General features: G+C 48.0%; 1 protein-coding gene and 1 pseudogene across 1 annotated transcript in view; both read left to right on the top strand.

Moving 5' to 3' along the window:
- Positions 1-876: 876 nt before the first annotated feature.
- The window catches only part of ADD2 (adducin 2), a 213,747-nt gene continuing 195,803 nt past the window's right edge, over positions 877-18,820 (top strand). The window contains exon 1 of the mRNA XM_058278754.1: positions 877-1,159. The gene's annotated coding sequence lies outside the window, so the exon portion shown is untranslated. The remainder of the gene's footprint in view (positions 1,160-18,820) is intronic.
- On the top strand, positions 7,875-9,178 carry LOC139436764 (C-type lectin domain family 4 member F pseudogene; annotated as a pseudogene).

Raw genomic sequence — 18,820 nt, 5'->3', positions numbered from 1 at the left:
GGGGCTTGCCCTGCAGACACAGCCTTCCAGCCACTTAGAGGGAATGCTGACTGAGGGGAATATGAGGAGCTGGTAGAGGGCCTGGGGGTCTAACATCCAAGGTACCCACTGATGTCCTGCTCCTCGAGGGCACTCTTGAGAAACACTGCCAGCAAGTATTAGACGCCGAAGCTGCCTTTTTAGGTACACTGTCATTTTCCAGTTGAAGATGAGACCCAGAGAGTTCCTGATTTTATCAAGGTCACACAGCGAATTAATGGCAGGACTCAGACTGCAACCAGGTGTCCTGGCTCCGCATCCAGTTTCCTCCTCACTACACACCTTTTCCTGAGGAGTGGGAGGTTGCTGAGGATGAAGGGGTGAGGCGAGTTAGTAACTAGAATTTAGGGCGCTAAACAAGACCCATAACCCCAGAGGGCTCAGCAAGCAAAGGTTTTTGTCCTAGTTGAAAATGGAATCAGAATTAGTATAGGGGTAATCTTGGCTTTGAACTTAAACGGTCCAACAGTTTCTATAAAAATCACTAACAGCATTATTTTAAGCCCAAGATGTACCTACTTCCTGGACAAAAACATTCTAAGTGAGGCTTCATTTTTCACCCCAGGGAGGATTCAGATTTCCCGCTGGTAAGTTACTGCTATTAGCTCTCGGCTGCTGTGAGGGCTCCCTAGTGGGTGAAGGTGGGCGTGAGAGCAGGGGAGCTGCCCGCGGGGGCCCGGGACTGCGGCAGCGCGGGGCGGGCACTGCAGCCCCCGCCCTCCCGGCGCCCGCCCCGCGGCCGCTAGAGGGGGCTGTGCGGGCGCCGGGGCGCGGGCTGTTGTCAGCGCGCACGGGGAGGAGCGCGTTTCCTCGCAGCCCGGGGTGGGAGATGGATTTAGTTCTGATGGCAGCGCTGTAAGGGAGGCGCGGGAAGGAAAACTTTGTCAAGGAGCAGCAGCCTCTGTTGTCTGTGATCCCCACTGACCCGAAGAAGCAGCGAATAGCTGGGGGATTTCAGGCAGATGTGGGTAGAGAAACCCTTTCGGCCGCTCTGACCAGCGCGGGACAGCAGGAGGGGTAGGAAATATTGTCCTGCAGGTTAGCTGGGTGGATTTATTCAGCTGACTTAGAGGAGAATCCTACAGGGAAGACCAGAGATGGATGCGATGCCGCGCAGGAGGTAAGACCCTTAGGCTTGCCCTGGTTTTGTTAATTTTCATGGAATTCCCGAGCCTTCCAGCATCCCTTCCCTTCCCAGAGCTGCTGGGTCCAGATAGAGGAGTGCCCTCTCTGATTTTGTTGGCATCTGCGCTGCAGCCCTTCCCAGCAGCTGGGTATGTATTTCACACCTACTGATTTCTGTCGATGTAATATTGGAAGCTTTTCGGAAATCGGGGCTGCCAGGCGCTGGTCTGCGCATGGGGGGCTGTGGGCCGGTTTGTCAGGAGAACGACGTCTGCCTGGTGGGGCTTTCCTCTGGGTTCCCTGCCTTCCCGCTTGGCCGCCGCCCTGGGCGCGCTCCCTTGGGGCCGGGTGGGCCCCGCAGCGCACTTGCAGCTGCCTGTGATCAGGTGCGAGGTCTGCAGCCACCAGCATTTTGATATAGGGAGATGGAAGGTGACCCAGCCTGGTGGGTTTGGATTTTTGTGCAACTCAACCACTTTGGAGGGAAACAAAAAACCCCACGGTCCCCGAGGAGGTCTTGACAGTCTGTTCATCTCAGCTTCTATCTCCTTTCCTCGGTTTCCCTGCCTCCCTCCCCTCCTCCATCCAGGGAGGCAGCGGGGAGTCCGGGTCCAGGTCTGCTGGTTTTGAGATCCAGACTTCAGAGTACCTGGTGTTGGGGGTGGGGGCAGGAGGGGGATGGGAAGGGCAGGCAGCTTTAGGGTGCTGAGCAGGCGCTGTGCTCTGGCCTATTGTCTTTCTTTTTTCTTCTGGTCCCTAATCTCCATACCCTAAAAACATAAAAAATTTCCAACCCACACCCTATCCAATTCTTCCAAAAACTGTCATTTGTCTATTGCATATGACTATTATCCATGTATTTCTTTACAACCGCTTCTCCTCTTGTAGTTTGATATCTAAGATCTAACTGACTCAAATGAGCCTTATAATTAATAGAAACCAAATTTCAGTTTCATAAATGGACGTTCTGTGTCTCCTGACTAACCCCTAAGGAGGGCTGGTCTGGCCTCCCGACAGAAGCAAATGCACTGGGGGTGCACTCAGCTCTTCTCAGGTTGGAGGATATGAAATGTTTAACTTGTGCAGCGTGAGGTGTTCTCATTATGGGATTTTGAAATTGTTTTAAGGGAAAGTAATTGGTCAACATTTGAAGTGATATGGCTAAAGAAGCCAGTTGTGGAATTTCAGACTTGCAAGTATCTCCTCCCACTATAATATAAATAATGTATACTAGAGATTTGAAAAAAGGGTTTTAAGTTATTCATAAAATTTTAACTTTATGATGCCCTGCCTTCATTTTTGTAATGTGAGCAGACTCTTCTCAATGCCTGACCAGGATCTTGCCCAGCCCTCCTCACTGCCCCCAGTCTCCATTCCCCCTCCAAATAGGGCACAAGTAAAAGCAAAGTGTCCATTAGGATGTCCATATATTTGGGAATCCTCTGAAGAGAGATCCTTTTTGGTCCAAAGTCCATAACTCCACGTTGGTTCTTAGATACTAGGTTGTTTAGATCTCCTAGAAAAAGGCTTGTCACATACACAATACACACAAATGACTGAAATGACACAGCACATGTAGTTTCTAGGCTTGGGGTGAATTTGCTCTAAGAATTAACATAGTGCTGGACCTAGTAAACGTCAACTATTCTTTTTTTTTTTTTTTAAGATTTTATTTTTATTTATTTCTTTCCCCTTACACCCGTACCAGCCCCCAGTTGTCTGCTCTCTCTGTCCATTCCATGTGTGTTCTTCTGTGACCGCTTCTATCCTTATCAGCAACACCGGGAATCTGTGTTTCTTTTTGTTGCATCATTTTGTTGTGTCAGCTCTCCGTGTGTGTGGTGCCATTCCTGGGCAGGATGCACTGTCTTTGGCACTGGGGGTTCTCCTTACGAGGCCCACTCCTTGCAAATGGGCCTCCCCTGCGTGGCAGGGCACTCCTTGCACACATGAGCACTGTGCATGGGCCAGTTCCACATGATCAAGGAAGCCCCGGGTTTGAACTGGGACCTCCCATGTGTTAGGCAGACACCCTATCCACTGGGCCAAGTCCCCTCAACTATTCTTAAGAGCTCCCCTTCCCCTCAACTATTCTTAAGAGTTCTGAGAATATGTCTTTCTGGTTCTGAGAATAAGTCCGCTTCCCCTCAACTATTCTTAAGAGCTCACAGATGATCAAATGTTTGGCAGAGGGTTTAGTGTGAAGACTTTAAATATACATGTAAGACCTTCATAAACATTTATTTATCTCTTTGTTGTACAGAGCTTTAAGGCAGTCTGTAGGGATTCATAAAATATAGCAAGGCAGACCTAGAAGATGGGAAAGAAAGAAATTAAGTGTAGAGACACAAAATGGTATTAAGAATGAGGCTAATACAAAAACACAAGGATAAGATCATCTTCAATTATTAAGTTATGCAAATTCAGCTGTAAATTTTCTAGCAGCCCACACAGAAAAGGAAATTGACCAGCCCATTGTTCATGTTTTATTTACTCATTGTCCCATGCACTCACTTATTCAACAGACATTTGGTGACGGCCTACTGTGCCAAGTTCTGTGAGAGATACAGTGAAGCAGACAGACATCCTAATGGCACTTAATAGGGCAGAAACAGAGTGTCTCTTCAGATAACACTTTAGACATTCATCAGGAAATCTCTCTAATGATCCTCTAATTACCTCTGATAAGAGCTATGCAGGGAGACACAAAATGTACCATGTCCAGAAGATGAAAACCCAAAAGAAACACTTCCTAAGGGAAGCACAACCATTCCTGATTCCAAGACCATGCCTTTTCCAAGCATGGTACATGTCATTTCCTTGTCAGGTGTAAGGATTAGTTTCGCAGGGTCATTTTTTAATAGCGTCCCTCTCCTACTACAGCACCATCAGATTGGGCAGCATCTCAGACCCTTTCTGGTTCTGAGAATATGTCTACCGAGGGATCTGTGAATTCTCTCAAATTAGTGGCTTCATTTCAATCATCCTGATGGCAAGCCGAAAACAGACGCTGGGGCCTCTATTTGCTGCTTATTTTCCCGGTCGAGCCAGGGGCAGACCTGGTGACCTTGGCTCACTGGCAAGGGTGAAGGGGAGAGGAGTATGAATAGAGGCGTGTGGGGGAGAGGAGGTGCCCAGGCTTGCGCAGGCTGCACCTGGTGACCACTGCCCTATCAGCAAAGAAAGGAGCTGTCTTATGCCAATTCTAGCTTCACGTGGATGAAAGTTGCAGTAATTTACCAGCAGCAGGTTTTGTAGTAAAAGCATAATGAAAAAGTTCCTGTTGCTGGTTTCCGTAGTAATGGGTTAGAAATCCATGTAATGCAGGTCTAGTAATGCTGCAAAACCGACCTTGCGTCCAGTAGCTTGAGGCAGGTGGTTTGGTGTAATGGTTTAGGGGAGCCAGACTGCCTGGCTTCAGATCCTGCTTTCCCCTCACTAGCTGTGAGACTTTGGGCAAATGATACAACTTTTCTGTTCTTCAGTCTCTCTTCTAATGTGGAGATTAGTTTCTGGTAAATCAGTATTTCATGATTAATGAGCAAATTAATAAGTTATGTGTGAGATGTGTAGAACATATGTAAGGTTCAATATATCTTAGCTATCACTATTTTCATTAGTATGTACTGATATCATTTGTGTGGTCATTCCAGGATGGTTTCATAGAGGTTTTCATTATGGCATGATATTACCTTCATGGAGTAAATACATATTTGAAGTTAATATTTTCCTGTACAACATATTTTGTGTGGTGTGTGTCAGTATTACCAAAGTCAAAACTTAGAAAAGGGAAGCGGACTTGACCCACTGGATAGGGCGTCCGTCTACCACATGGGAGGTCCCCAGTTCAAACCTCGGTCCTCCTTGACCCGTGTGGAGCTGGCCCATGCGCTGTGCAGATGCATGCAAGGAGTGCCCTGCCATTCAGGGTGTCCCTGCATAGGGGGGCCCCATGAGGAAGGAGTGCGCCCCATGAGGAGAGCCAAAGCGCATGAGGGAAGACCCTGAGAGGGGCTTGGAGCCAACTCCCTCCTTCTGGAATCCAACCACTAGGGTGTGTGTGCACCGTGTCCCTGAGAGGTGAGAGGTGAGAGGTGGTGTTGACCCAGGAGTGGGGTATTTCAGTTCTACAGACGCAGGCAGATCCCTCATTCCAGAAGTTTCAGTCCCACCTGGGAGACACCACCTGGCCACCACCTGTGGAACCAGACAGTGAGTAGCCACAGTGGAGGGAGGGAGGGCTGGAAGGGAGCCGGTGTCAGGAGACCCAGAACCCAGGACAAGCCTCTCCCCTGCCATCCCCAGGCCCCTCAGTGGGTCTGACCTCTTTAGAGGAGGGCATCATCTTTTTTTTTTTTCAATGTAGCTATATTAAGTGTAATGTGCATCACAAAGTGCACATAAAGTGCACAATCTAATATGTTTTGATATGTGTACACCCATGAAACCATCACCACAATCAAGATGCTGAACACATTCACCACCTGCCCTCCCCCACCAAAGTTTTTAACCCTTTGTAATCCCTCTGCTCCATTTTCCATCCTCCCCAGGCAACTGCAGCTCTACTTTCTGTCTCTGTGGTTAGTTTGCATTTTCTCCTTTAGACATATAAGGAATTGACTGGACATACTCTTTTTTTTCTCCTCTGGCTTCTTCCACTCAGCATAACTATTCTGAGTTTCACCCATGCCGTGGCGTGCACAGTAGTTCATTCCTTTTATTGCTGAGTAGTGTTCCATTTCATGGCTACACCACGACTTACCCACTTAGCTGTTGACGGAATTTGGATTGTTTCCAGTTTTTTATTTCAAATAAAGCTGCTGTGGACATTCATCTATACGTCCTTTTATGGAATAAGCTTTATTTTATCATGGGGTAAACACCTAGGAGTAGAATGACTGAGTCATAGGGTATGTGCATGTTTAACTTTTTAAGAAACTGCCAAGTTGCAAGGTGGTTGTAGGAATTATTGTCCTACCCACAGAGATGAGAGTTCCTTCTCCTTCCCATCCTTTTCAACACTTGGGATGATGGGTCTTTTTCATTTCAGCAAGGCTAATAAGTAGGTAGGTAGTGATATCTCACAGTGGTTTTAGTTTGCATTTCTCTAATTACTAATGATTTTGAGCATTTTATTTCATGTAGTTAAATACTTCATCGAAAAAAGATTTATCTGTTCAAACTCTTGTCTAATTTAAAAATGAGTGTGTCGTCTTGTTGAATATTGAGAATTCTTTATGTATTCTAGATACAATCCTTTCTCAAATGTGTGATTTGCAAATACCTTCTCTCAGTCTGCTTGCCTTACCCAAGGTCATGAAGATATTCTCCCATTTTCTTCCAGAAATTTTAAAGTTTAGGTAAATGACTCATTTTGAGTTAGTGTTTGTGTAAAGGTGTGAGGTGTGGCTTGAAGTTAGTTTTCTGTTCTCTGTGTCCATTTGCTGCGTGTTCTTCTGTGACTGCTTCTATCCTTATCAGTGGCACCGGGAATCTGGGTTTCTTTTTGTTGCGTCTTCTTCTTGTGTCAGCTCTCTGTGTGTGCAGCGCCACTCCAGGGCAAGCAGTACTTTCTTTCAAGCTGGGTGGTTCTCCTTATGGGACGCACTCCTTGTGCATGGGACTCTCCTACATGGCAGAGCACTCCTTGCGCCATGAGCACTGCGCATGGGCCAGCTCCACAAGGTCCAAGGAGGCCCGGGGTTTGAACCGAGCACTTTCCACCTGGTAGGCAGACACTCTATCTGTTGGGCCAAGGTGGCTTCCCTGAAGTTCATTTTTATTTGCTTGGATATTACTCTTCAATTGTTCCAGCACCATCTGTTGAAAGGATTATCCTTTCTCTACTGAATTGCCTTTGCTTCTTTGTTGAAGATTAACCCTGATTTCCTGTTCTCTTCTCACGCCTCCAAAGGCCAGGTGGTCTCCCACTTCCCCTAGCCAGGGCTTGAGGAATAGGACAGGGGTCCTGAGGGGAGGATAGAACCAGGCGGTGGCCATGGATGCATGAAATTCTCGCTCAGAAGGAGAACAAAGGGTGATGGCAGACCAGGGGCCGTGGCAGGTGGGCTTGCTGGGAAAGATCCTGCAGAGGAAAGGGCTGCAGTTTCTTGAACGGCCCTGGTGGCCAAGATCTGTCACTCAGAGCTCTCATATCCCCAAATTGCTCTGAAGGGACTCTTGTCCTCCTTTTTCTGTAGGGGTGCCCAGCCCTTTCAGAGGCGATTTCAGCTCAGAGGCCCTGGGTGACCTGAAGATGTGGCACACCTGCATCATAGCACTGTGGATTGAACAGGGGCCTTCTGCCAGGAGCACCTATTTTGTTCCTATTGTATTCCCCGCCCCCCTCCCCCCCCCAGAATTTGTAATCAGAAAACTTATGTTCATGGTCTACATGGTTTTCAGGAGTAACAATGACGAATCAAGAGGCTCAATGGTTGGTGTACAAACATAGCTCAGGACAAAACAGGGGCCTTATTCATATCTTCTTTTTCTCTATGACTCTTCTAAGGGTGAAATTTCTGTGGAATTAAACTTCAACGGCTCTAAATTATATAATGAGTTATTTTTAAGTTCAGTTACAACGGGAAAAGAATCCAAGTCTCACCTGCATGACTCTTGGCGTGTGTATGGGGATAGCTAGTTTACAGTAAAAAAGAATTTCAATTCTTTGGGCCCATTAGTTCATGTGTGATGGCTAATTAGGTCTTTGGCTATTTGGTCCATGGTCAGGGCAGCCACAGTTCATTGGGGGTGCTCTCAGAGCCATGGTGTAGGCATCTCCCCACGGAAATCTTTAGAACACGCTGGTAGATCTATATGCTTCCCCATGAAATGGGCCTCTTTGCCTGACCTCTGCAATTCCTTCCCTGCAGATTCCTACCATTTTGGCACAGTGGCCAAGATACAGGAAGCTCTCCGGCTGTTTAAAGAGCATTCTAGCACGTGGGCTGTGGAGATGCAGATGCTGAAGTACAAGGTGGACAGTGTCCATTCTCAGATCCAGATGCTCAGCAGTCACCTGGAAAACACCAGTGCTGACATCCGGATGGTCAAAGGAGTTCTAGAAGATGCTGGCACCTGCCATATCCAGACCCAGATGTTAAGGAATTCCTTGGAGGGGCCAGATGCTGAGATCCAGGGCCTAAAGAGAGCTCTGGAAAATGCAAACACGTTGAAATCCCAGACCCAAGATTTCTTACAAAGCAGTTCAGAAAACACCAGGGTTGTGCTCCACATGTTAAGCCGAGGCGTAGAAAATGCCAACACTTAAATTCAGCTGTTAAAGGCAGGTTTACACTTGGCAAATATGAGCTTACAGAATGCTAGTGTTCAGAGCCACGTTTTGAAAGGCAGTCTGGGGAGTGGCAGTGTTTTAAGGACTCAGCACCAGGTGTTAAGCAGCAGTTTGGAAGGGCCCAATGCCGAGATCCAGAGGCTCTGGGGAGCTCTGGGAAATGCAAGTGCTTTCAATTCCCAGACCCAGCCCTTTACAAAAGGCAGTGTAGACAACAGCACTTTTGAGATCCAGTTATTAAGAGGTCAGTCGGACAGTGCTGATGAAGTGATTCAGTTGTTAAAAAGAGATTTGGAAACTGCTGTTGCCCAGATTCAAATGGCAAAGGGCAGTATGGAGCAGACAAAAGCTGAGCTCCAAGGAGTAAGAGCAGAGTTGGAAAATGCCAGGGGAGAATTAGAGACCCTAAAACATGGAATGAAGGGTGCTTTCTTAAATTCCCAGACCCACATGTTAGAAAACAGACTGAAGGAGGCACAGGCCGAGATCCAGAGGCTAAAAGTTAATATAAGTAATACCAATTTGCTAAGCATGAAAATCCAGGAGCAGCAGAGCAGCCTGGAGACCCTCTGTGCAGCCTGTGCTTCACAGGAGCAGCTACAAAGAACCCAAAGTTAGTGGTCGGGAGTGTCCACCCTGGGAAGGGCAGAGTTGCTGGGACGTTAGTGCCCCTTTAGCCTCAAGCATGTGTCCCATGTGGGAAAGAGCAAGGGTGGTGGAGAGAAGACAAATCCGATAAACGCGGCTCCTCAATGCCCCGGTGGTAGCACAGAAGATGTGAGAAGCTATGTCCCTGCTCTCAGGTGGCTTACGATGTCTCCTCCAAATTTCTCCTTTTGCAAACCAGATCTTTGTGATGAAGGTGTGTGGTAATGGCAGAGTGTGCTTGTGGGGCCAGACAACCTGTTTGTGACATCCAGCTATCACAAACAGTGTGAACCTGAACAAGTTACTTACCTTCTCTGAGCTTCACCTGCACAATGGGGGCAATAGGATTTGCTTCACAGGGAGGATCAAATGAATCAACACAGGTAATGCACTTAAGCTAGTAGGCAGCATTTGAGCATGTGTCTGACACTTTCATGAACATCTACCATGTGTCAGGGGTTAAAGATGAATAAGACATGATGCCTGCTCTTGAGAAGGTTTCAAGATGCAAGATGGAGACAGACCTGTAAGCAAAGTCAATAGATTGGTGAAAGAGGTGTTAAGTTAGAAGCAAGTACTGGGAACTGAGAGGGGGCAGGAAAAAAGAAGGGGGAGAAGGGACCTTTTGTGGAAGGGGGGGAAGGAAATCTATTTATCATCTATCTAATCATCTATGTAATCTATCTATGCAAGTTTCAAAAAGCAAAACCTTTCCTGCATGAACTCACTCTGACATTTTATATTCTATTCTTTAAAAAAAGAGCAAAGCTTGTCAAAGCTGATAAGCCAAATTTATGACCCACTAATCGGTCGGTGATTGCAATTTGAAAAATACTGGGCTAGAGGGGTAGGCAGGGCTGGAGAGACCCACCACTAGATTGGAAGGCCTCTGAGTGAGCTTGGCTTTCTTCCTCCAGAAAATGAGGAGCCACTGAAGGATTTTTAAGGAGAACCCTGAGGTTCTGACTTGGGTGGCCAAATGGAGGGGTCCCCAACTGAGAAATAAAGGAGGAAGAGGAGCAGCAAGATTTGCACATGCTGGCTGCAGTGCTTTGGGGGACACCCAAGTGGATGTCACCTGAAGGCTGTCTGGAGTTGAGGAGAGAGGCCAGGGCTGCAGACATAGGCTTGGGTGCCCCGGGTATGTGGGTTCTGGTTGCAGGAGTGGGAGTGGGGGGGTGTTGTATGAGATAAAATGCAGAAGAGGCCTGAGGGTGGGGCCAGGAATCAACCTTCAGGAGGCAAGAAGGGAAAGATGTGTGTGTGAACCAACTGAGGACAGGAGAATTGGGAGATGTGCATGTGGGAAAGCCAAAAGAGGAGAGAATGTCAAGATGGGAGTGGTCAGTTCTGGCACATGCCAGAAGGCCATGTAAAATAAGAACTGAAACGCGTCCACTGAGGCTAGGCAATTAATACATCATTGGAATGAAGTTTTGGTGGAGGTGGAAGCAGATCACAGTTGTTCAGCATGAATAGATCAGGTATATGAGTCTGTCAAGGAACGTAGCTGAGAGGGAAGGAGAGATGAGGGGAAGAGTAAAAAACAATGCCCATCATCTATTTCTCCATTACAACATGTTTCTATTAATTATAAACAGTGTGGCAAATATTGAAAAATTGCAAGATGAGAAAACAAGCATCTGTATTGCCATGAAAATTTGCCTGATTTCCATCTGAACCCCTTGCTAATATTTTGGTGAACTTGAGAGTGTTTCTAGATCTGGATAGGCTTCACCTGAGGTTTAGGGAAGGGAAACACAAAGAAGTAGAGTTTGAAGATAGAGGAGGAGAAAGGGAGGAGAGTGAAATGCACGTTGAGTGACTGGCCTTGAAGAAGGTTGGGATGGTACTTGAATAAGGAGCAGGATGCCTGTAGGGAGCTGGGGGAGAGAAGGGATGGTTGGGAGAAGCTGCTGGAGAGATGGGGGCTGACAAATGAGGACTTGGCAGGCAGTGCCGAGCCCCTGCTCTTTCCCCTGTTTCCAGTCGAGTCTAAGGAATCACTGGCCATGCGGACCAGTGCCTGGAAGTCTTTCCTCCTTCCTGCCTCTCCTCGAGCCCCACTGCTGCCCTCCTGCTTTAGTATGGACTGAGAGGTGTTCCATCCTGACTGCGCATTGGGGTCACCCAAGTGCATGCCTGGGGCTCATGTACAAAATCTTATGGATTTTGGTCTGGGATGCAGCCTCAGCACCATGAAGTTTTAAAACATGGGCAGTCAGGGTGCAGTATCATTACTTTAACTTACTTAAAGGGCCAAATAGTAAAATTGAGACCTGTGGGCCACAGTCTCTGTCACGGATCCTCAGTGCTGTCATCTTGCTCTGCTGAAGCAGCCAAAGAGAACGTGTAAATGAATCCTGGCTGCTCCAGTGACACTATTTATAAAAAGAGGCAGCTGTTGGGCCATAGTTGAGCCTCCCTGGGCTTAGATGACTGGTTCTGAGGCTTCTGAGAGCATAAGAATCACACACGGCCTTGTTAAAACACAGACTGCTCAGATACAATTTCTGGAAAAGCAGGTCTGCGCTGGGCCTGAGAAGGGGCATTTCTACCAGGTTCCCAGGTGGCACGATGCTGCTCGTCCAGGGAACACACTTTGAGAACACCTGGTCCACACGGCATGTCTCTTCCTGAGATCTTTGTAGTTGGGTTCTGATGGATGTTTCTGGCCCAAGCAGGATGGTCTTTTTTTCCAGTTGCACCTGCACATTGCACCACGTTGAAATATTTACAGTGCAAATCTGAGCGAGCGGTAAAACCCTTCAGGGCTTCCCATTGCTCACAGGGAAAAATCCAAAATCCTTGTCATGGGCATAAGATCTAGTGCTGGAAGCCTCTCCAGGCTCTTCCCCCACCCCTTGCATGGGGGTCACACCCCAGGTTTTGCACAGATCAGCTAGTGCCATGCCATTTCATGCCTGCCGGCCTTTGCACCTGCCATTTCCCCTGTCTGGAAGGCTTTTCTCAGACCTGATCCCCTGGCAAACTCTTCCTCAGTTTTTTTGTTTTTCTTAAAAGTGTTTTTCTGATTAAAAATTTTTTTTAAATGTTAGAGTAGTTATAGGTTTACAGAAAAATCCTGCAGAAGGTAGAGAGCTTTGCCCATCGTTAACATTTTCCCTTAGTGGGTACATTTGTTACAATCGATGAACCAATATTATTATAATCATATGATTAATTATAGTCCATAGTTTAGAGTAGGCTTCACTCTTTGTATTGTACAGTTCTATGTTTTCTTAAAAAAATTTTTATTGTAGTAACATATATATAACATAAAAGCTCCCATTTTAACTCTTTCGTATATACATTCACAACATTGTGCTACCATCATCATCTTTTCTGGCTAGAAGTTTTCCATGGCCCCAAACGGAAACTCTCTACCAGCTAAGTATTAATTTCCCATTCCTCACCCCCTCAGTTTTTTTTTAAAGACTCATCTCAAGTATCATCTCATCCTGGATTCCCTTCCTAAGCTGCCCCCCTACCCAGCCCAGGTGACAGAGATGACACCCTCTTTCATGCCTCTATTCTAACCTGTATGTGGTGTTTAATTAGTGCATCTTCCATCCCCTTCTTACATCTGTCTCACTTCACAAGACTGTAAATTCCTCGAGGGCGTGAATCGTGTCTTATTGGTCTTTTTATAACAGTCTCCGGCTCATAGAAGCTAAGGCATGTCGAACAATGAATGTATGAATGTTGAAGATATGGATGAAGAAATGAGTGTTGTGGCTCCATTTCAATAGCTGCGGTAGAGATGATACTAAAGAGCAGGATGTGGTGGCAGGGAGGGAGGAAAGAGCTGAGACTTGGGGATCCTGGTGACAGGATGAGCTCTTAGTGTGTGACACCTGTGAGGGCAGGTGAGCAGGTGATGAGGAAGTCCTGGGATAGTCCTGGGTGTGGGCAGCCAGAGTGGATGGAGATCAAGTCAAGGAAGTAAGGGAGACTCTGGATGGATGGACAACTTCCTCAAGAGATGGCAGGAATTGAGGTGGAGAGTACTGTACGGTGGCATCAGTGAGATGGGAAATAAAGTGACATGGTGAGAAAACACATGTCTCAGCAGAGAGTCTTTCTTGATAGCAGAGCCGAGTGTCCCAGGAGTACTGAGCCAGGCATCTTAAGCTGCCGCTCCCTGGGGAATTGGGTAGTGGGACGAGGATGTGGTCCCAGCAGCACTTGCCCTTGGGGAACCGAGCCTCAAGGACATGGGCCTCAGTGGCCAGCTGCTGGCGGGTTCAGGAAGGCCAGCTCTGGGACATCCACCACCAGACGCTGGTTCCCTCTCCTCCCACCTCTGGTCCAGCTCAGCTTCTCTGGCTGCTCCTGCAAGGCCGGAAGTTCTTCAGGGGGAGCTTGTATTACTTTTCTGATGTCAAGAAGTCTTGGAGGAGGCTGAGCAGTTCTGTGTGTCCCAAGGAGCTCACCTGGCTTCGGTGTCCTCTGAGGAAGAGCAGGTCAGAGCTGGGGGCTTGGGATGGTTCTGACAGGGTTGGTGAGTGACAAGGGACTTCGGTGCTTTGACCTTCCTCCTCTAGGGGAGGGCACAGCCCATAACCTTCATGTCTCCTGTCAGGCAGGGAACAATATTGAATTCCTCTGAGCACCTTGCACTGGAAGTGGAAACCTGGACAAGTCCCACTGTCCTCAATGAGTGGGGAGATTCCCGGAGGTGGACAGATGCCAGCAGCAGGGCAGGCAGAGCCGAGTGGCGGGGCACCCTGAGAGCGTGAGGGAGCATGCTTTTCCCTCAGCCCCTCAGGTCCCTTTGGGCTTCCTCTCCAGTCATCAGGCTTGATTTTTTAACACCCCCCCCCCTCCTTGAGGCTTGCTTGCCATCTGCTCTCTGTGTCCAATTGTGCATTCTTCTGTGTCTCTGTATTCATTTTAAAATTTATCCCACCCCATCCTTGAGGCTTGCTTGTTGGCTGCTCTCTGTGTCCATTTGCTGCGTGCTTTTCTGTGTTTTTCTTGTCTCCCTTTTTGTTGTATCACCCTGCTGAGTCGGCTCTCAATAGCACTTGGAGTTCAGTGGCTCTCGGTGATGTGCGGGCGAGGCTGCCTTCACAAGGAGGCCCCGGGACATGAACCCAGGGCCTCCCATATGGTAGATGGAAGCTCAACTGATTGAGCCACAGCCACTTCCCCAATCTTGACTTTTTAAATGAAGGAATTGAATGTTTTATTAATAGGAGAATAAGCAATAGTTACACTATTATAAAATGCTTATGATAACAATGTCACTCTTGAATTATATACCTTTTAGAAGTAGTTTTTATTTTCAAGGTCATTTTGTGAATTCTGAATTTAATAACTAGATTGTAGCCTAAGTCACAGAGTGCTATGAAAAAAAAAAGAAACACTGTATTATGTTTATCTGCAATCATTTGAAAGTTTATTTCAGTAGTATAGCTGCAACATGTAGCTTTTCCATTGATATTGCTATAAGTAGTCATTTTAAATATGTATCCACCACAATTTAAAATAACTATTCTGGATTAAGTTGCTTCAGATTAGTTTATTGTCATTCCTAAAATGATGTTACATATTTCTCAAATGCTGCTTCACTCCTTCATTGAACAAGTTCTGAAGGTTTACTCAGTGTTATCTTTTTTTAAAGATTTATTTTTTATTTATCCCCCCCCCCCCCCATTGTCTGCTCTCTGTATCCATTTGCTGCATGTTCCTGTTTCTGTTTTCGTTTTTTGTTATGTCTGCTCCTGTTGTTAGCAGCATGGAAATCTGTTTCCTTTTGTTGTGTCATCTTGCTGCATCAACTCTCCATGTGTGCGGTGGCATTCCTGGGCAGGCTGCACTTTCTTTTGTGCTGGGCAGCTCTCCTTACGGGGCGCACTCCTTGCACGTGGGGCTTCCCTATGTGGGGGCACCTCTGCGTGGCACAGCACTACTTGCGCGCATCAGCACTGCGCATGGGCCAGCTCCACACAGGTCAAGGGGGACAGGGTTTGAACCACAGACCTCCCTTGTGGTAGAAGGACACCCTAAGCACTGGGCCAAGTCCGCTTCCCCAGTGTCATCTTGATTAGCCAACCAACTGGGTCAGAAGATTTGCTGACAAGTCCTGGATTTTCTGCAGCATCTTCATAAATTTCTGTTGCTTCTCCTGATAGAGGAAAATGGAGTTCGCTAGTAGCTTTTGCACTTTCCGAAGCACCCAGCTCATCTTGTTCAGTTTTGTCTCAACTTTGAGAAGACTAGAGGAAACAACATGTCCCAAAGCTTCCTGTGCAAAACCGCCGAGTCCCGCATTCCAGCACTGTTTTCTGCTGTTATCTGTTCATGCTTGCCTGGGAATTTCTGCACTGAGAGCAGAGTGGGCCGGTGCGCAGCATCCAAGTGGCACTGGTGTCCCCACCCTACACCCCCTGGCCCACAGGGTGCAGATCAATCTCAATTTTCATGTCAGTCAATCCCATGGCCGTGGAGGGCACGCGAGCAGGAGACCCAGGTTTCCTGGGAAGGCCAGGCACTCACATTCGATTTGAGGAGCACCAAGGCCATCGAGGCCCAGGGTGGCCATCTGGTGGGGGTCAGCGTCAGGATGTGTCAAGGTTATTAACAAAAGACCTCACTAGCTCTGGTCATTTCAATTGACATGACTGCCCAGCACACAGGGTGCTCCTGAGACTGTTGTGTGGGTGTGAAAAAGGCCGTGCTGCTTTGTGAAGCATCCTGAGAAGCTCTGGCCAGATGTAGTCCCAGGACAGCACACCTCGTATCCAGGGCTGGGACTAGGTAGGGACAATCACGTGATGGGAAGCTGGGCCTCCCCGAGGGGCCCTGGCTGCTGCTTAGACCCTGGACACACCAGGGAAGGTGCAGGGAGGGGTCCAGCTCTGCAGGGACGTGCGAGTTCTGGGGTAGAAGTTGAAAGAAAGGACCCCTCCCCTCTCCTGTCCCCAACTTGCCGCCTCACAGACACCCTCCCCATCCTTGGATCATCAGTGACTCAGGATGTCCTCAGCAGACCCAGGCCCACAGGGCATTGCATCTCTGTCCCTGTTCTGTGGCTGCAAGGGGACTGGGGAGCCGTGTCAGTTTACCTCCATGTGCCACAGCAGGGACAAGGACCACTGCCTGTGTCTAGCTGAATAACGTCCCTCTATTTCCAGGTTTTTGAGCAAGGAGCAGCTGGACAACTGGCAGCACAGGAACAGGCCCACAGAGGACTGTGTCCATACTCAGCAGATGTGCAATGACATATACTGTGATGCCACCTACAGTGGGTCTGCAAGAAATCCATGGGCCACTATGTGGCCTGAGGGCAGAGCAGAGCCGAGGGGTCCCTCCCAGCGGCCAGCTCTGGGCCTCCTCCGTGCTGCCTGCGAGCCTCTGGCCTCTGCTTGCCCTCTGGGGCTCCTGGGTGTCCTGCCTTGAACTGTTGTTTAACCTTTGGAGGCAGGATAGATAGGGACCTAAGGAGGCAGGGGCAGAAAAACCTAATAAGCCTGGCAAGAGAAACTGAGGCATTGGCCTGCTGGCTAGCATGAATGTGCTGAGCACAGGGGCAAATCAGGAAGGGGCAGCTAACAAGCACACACCCAGCAGCTTACAGCACACAGCGCACACCAGCGGCTCTGTGATCAGGAGGCAACCTCATTACATGGCGGAAAGGGGGACAGGGCCAGAGGGGCAGCACCCCCACCCCACCCACTTTCAGGTTACCTCACGCCTCATGGACAGTGACCAGAGGCTGATCACCGGCGGTCAGCACACCCTGCAGAGCTCGTGGACAGCAGCCAGAAGCCAATCACCCCCCACCAGCATCCCCTAACCCAGCCCCTAACCCGCTAAGGGAATCGGATCACCCAGTAGAGTTCCCCTGCTGTGTCTCAAGTATGCCAATCAGGGCATACCCTGGAGTCCTGAATCCCTGTAAATCACAGACCCCAGGGCAGAACTTTGCATTTTCCTCCCTTGCCTGCATCCCTGCAGGTGCACTTTCCTTCTCTTTCCACAATCCTGATAAATTCTTTGCTTGCCTGATCAATTTGTGTCTCATCCTTGAATTCTTTCTCAAGAAGAAGCTGAGAACCTAGATACTGGCTCTGATCACACTTTCAAGACATTGACCCCATGTAAGCAAGGGACCAATGGTGTGCCCTGGTGTGCTCCTCAGTGTCACCTCCGCAACCAGCACAGGCTGTCACACAGCAGGTCCTCAGTAAACACTTGATGAATGAATGAAAGCCCTTTGCTTGTTTGTTTGTTTTTTTAAATCTATTTCTCTTTATTAAAAAGACATGAAAAACCATTTGGGTCCTTACTGAAAATGCAATTTTTCTTGTTTTCATTTTATTATTGTTGATGGATACATTGCACATCTCTATCAGGACATGATACTTTATTCTGATTAAAGAAGGATCATTCTTTGTTCCAAACACAACAGTCTTGGATAGACACTCAGGAAAATTGACTATGCTCTCCCTAAATCAGTTCCTTGTTTCCATTGCTTAAGGCAGACTTCTGAGTGGGATAAAACTTGGGGTTGAACTCAGGTGACATTCTCACCTTGTCTAGGTAAAAGGCTCACTAGGAAGCAGCTCCATCAGCATTTTGAACTTCTCACTAGTTCTATTATCAGAGGTTAGAAGACTTGCTTCCTCCCGGCATCAGCAGCACTCTGGCTGGCTCACAATCCTCAGGTTGCTTGACTTTCTTATCTTTTGGAGATGCCCTCTCCTTTTCTTGCAGCTTCCATAGACTTCCAGATTCTAGCTCCTCCCCTTGGCTTTTGCTTGTTTCTCTCTTATAGCCATTGTGTGCATTCACAGGGAACACTATGCGGAATTCTGGAGACAAGCCTCTGCAGCTTTCCTCCTCTGTAAACTTCCACTGCTCTCAGTCTCCTGAAGCTCCCATCCCACTTGGCCCTTGCCTCAGCTCAGCGAGACTGTCATGCCCCATTTGAAAACCCCTTTCTTGCACGACCTGATCCAGAAAGAGCCTCCAGGAAGAAACGCAGGGGGTTGGAAGGCTTCCTTGTCTCAGTTTTGCTCTGCCTGTTCAATGTCCAAAAACAAGTATTTCATCTATTTTGTACAGTTTCCTCATTGCTCTCAGCAAAAGGGCTAGTTGAATTATTTCATGATAATCAGAAGTGGCAATTTATTCTGTCTTTTATGATATCTTTTGCTGAACAGAAATTTAATTCTATGGTATTCATGTTTATCAATCTTTTCCTTTATGGCTTCTTAGATTTTTTTTAATCAATCTTAGAAACTCCTCTTCTGTCCCAGGTTTGAAATAACACTTTGCTTTTTTCTTCTAGTACCTTTATTTATGTGTTTGTTTATTTTTGCTTTATATGGTTAATCACCTGGAATTTGTTTTTGAGACTATTGTGAGTTATCTACTGTGGCGGCTTGCTCGGTCGGTAGAGGTGGGGTCTGGCTGCGGACGAGGGGTCGGTCCAGCTCTGGATGAGGGGTCGGTCCCACTTGGGACGAGGGGTCGGTCCCACCTGGGACGAGGGGTCGGTCCGGCAGCAGACGAGGGATCGGTCTCACAAGGGGTTGCGCGGTTCGGCTGACGGGGTCGCCCGGCGAAGCCGGCGACGAAGGGGTCGCCCGGAGAAGCAGGCGACGAAGGGGTTGCCCGGAGAAGCAGGCGATGAACTGGGGACAAGGGAGGCCAGGCCCTTGTCGGGGGCTCTCAGGACTGGAGGGCACATGGCAGAAG

Source organism: Dasypus novemcinctus, chromosome 17 (genome assembly GCF_030445035.2).
Source record: "Dasypus novemcinctus isolate mDasNov1 chromosome 17, mDasNov1.1.hap2, whole genome shotgun sequence".
Classification (NCBI taxonomy): Eukaryota; Metazoa; Chordata; class Mammalia; order Cingulata; family Dasypodidae; genus Dasypus; species Dasypus novemcinctus.
Note: the sequence above shows the minus strand (reverse complement) of the source record. Positions and strands in the feature narration are given on the sequence as shown.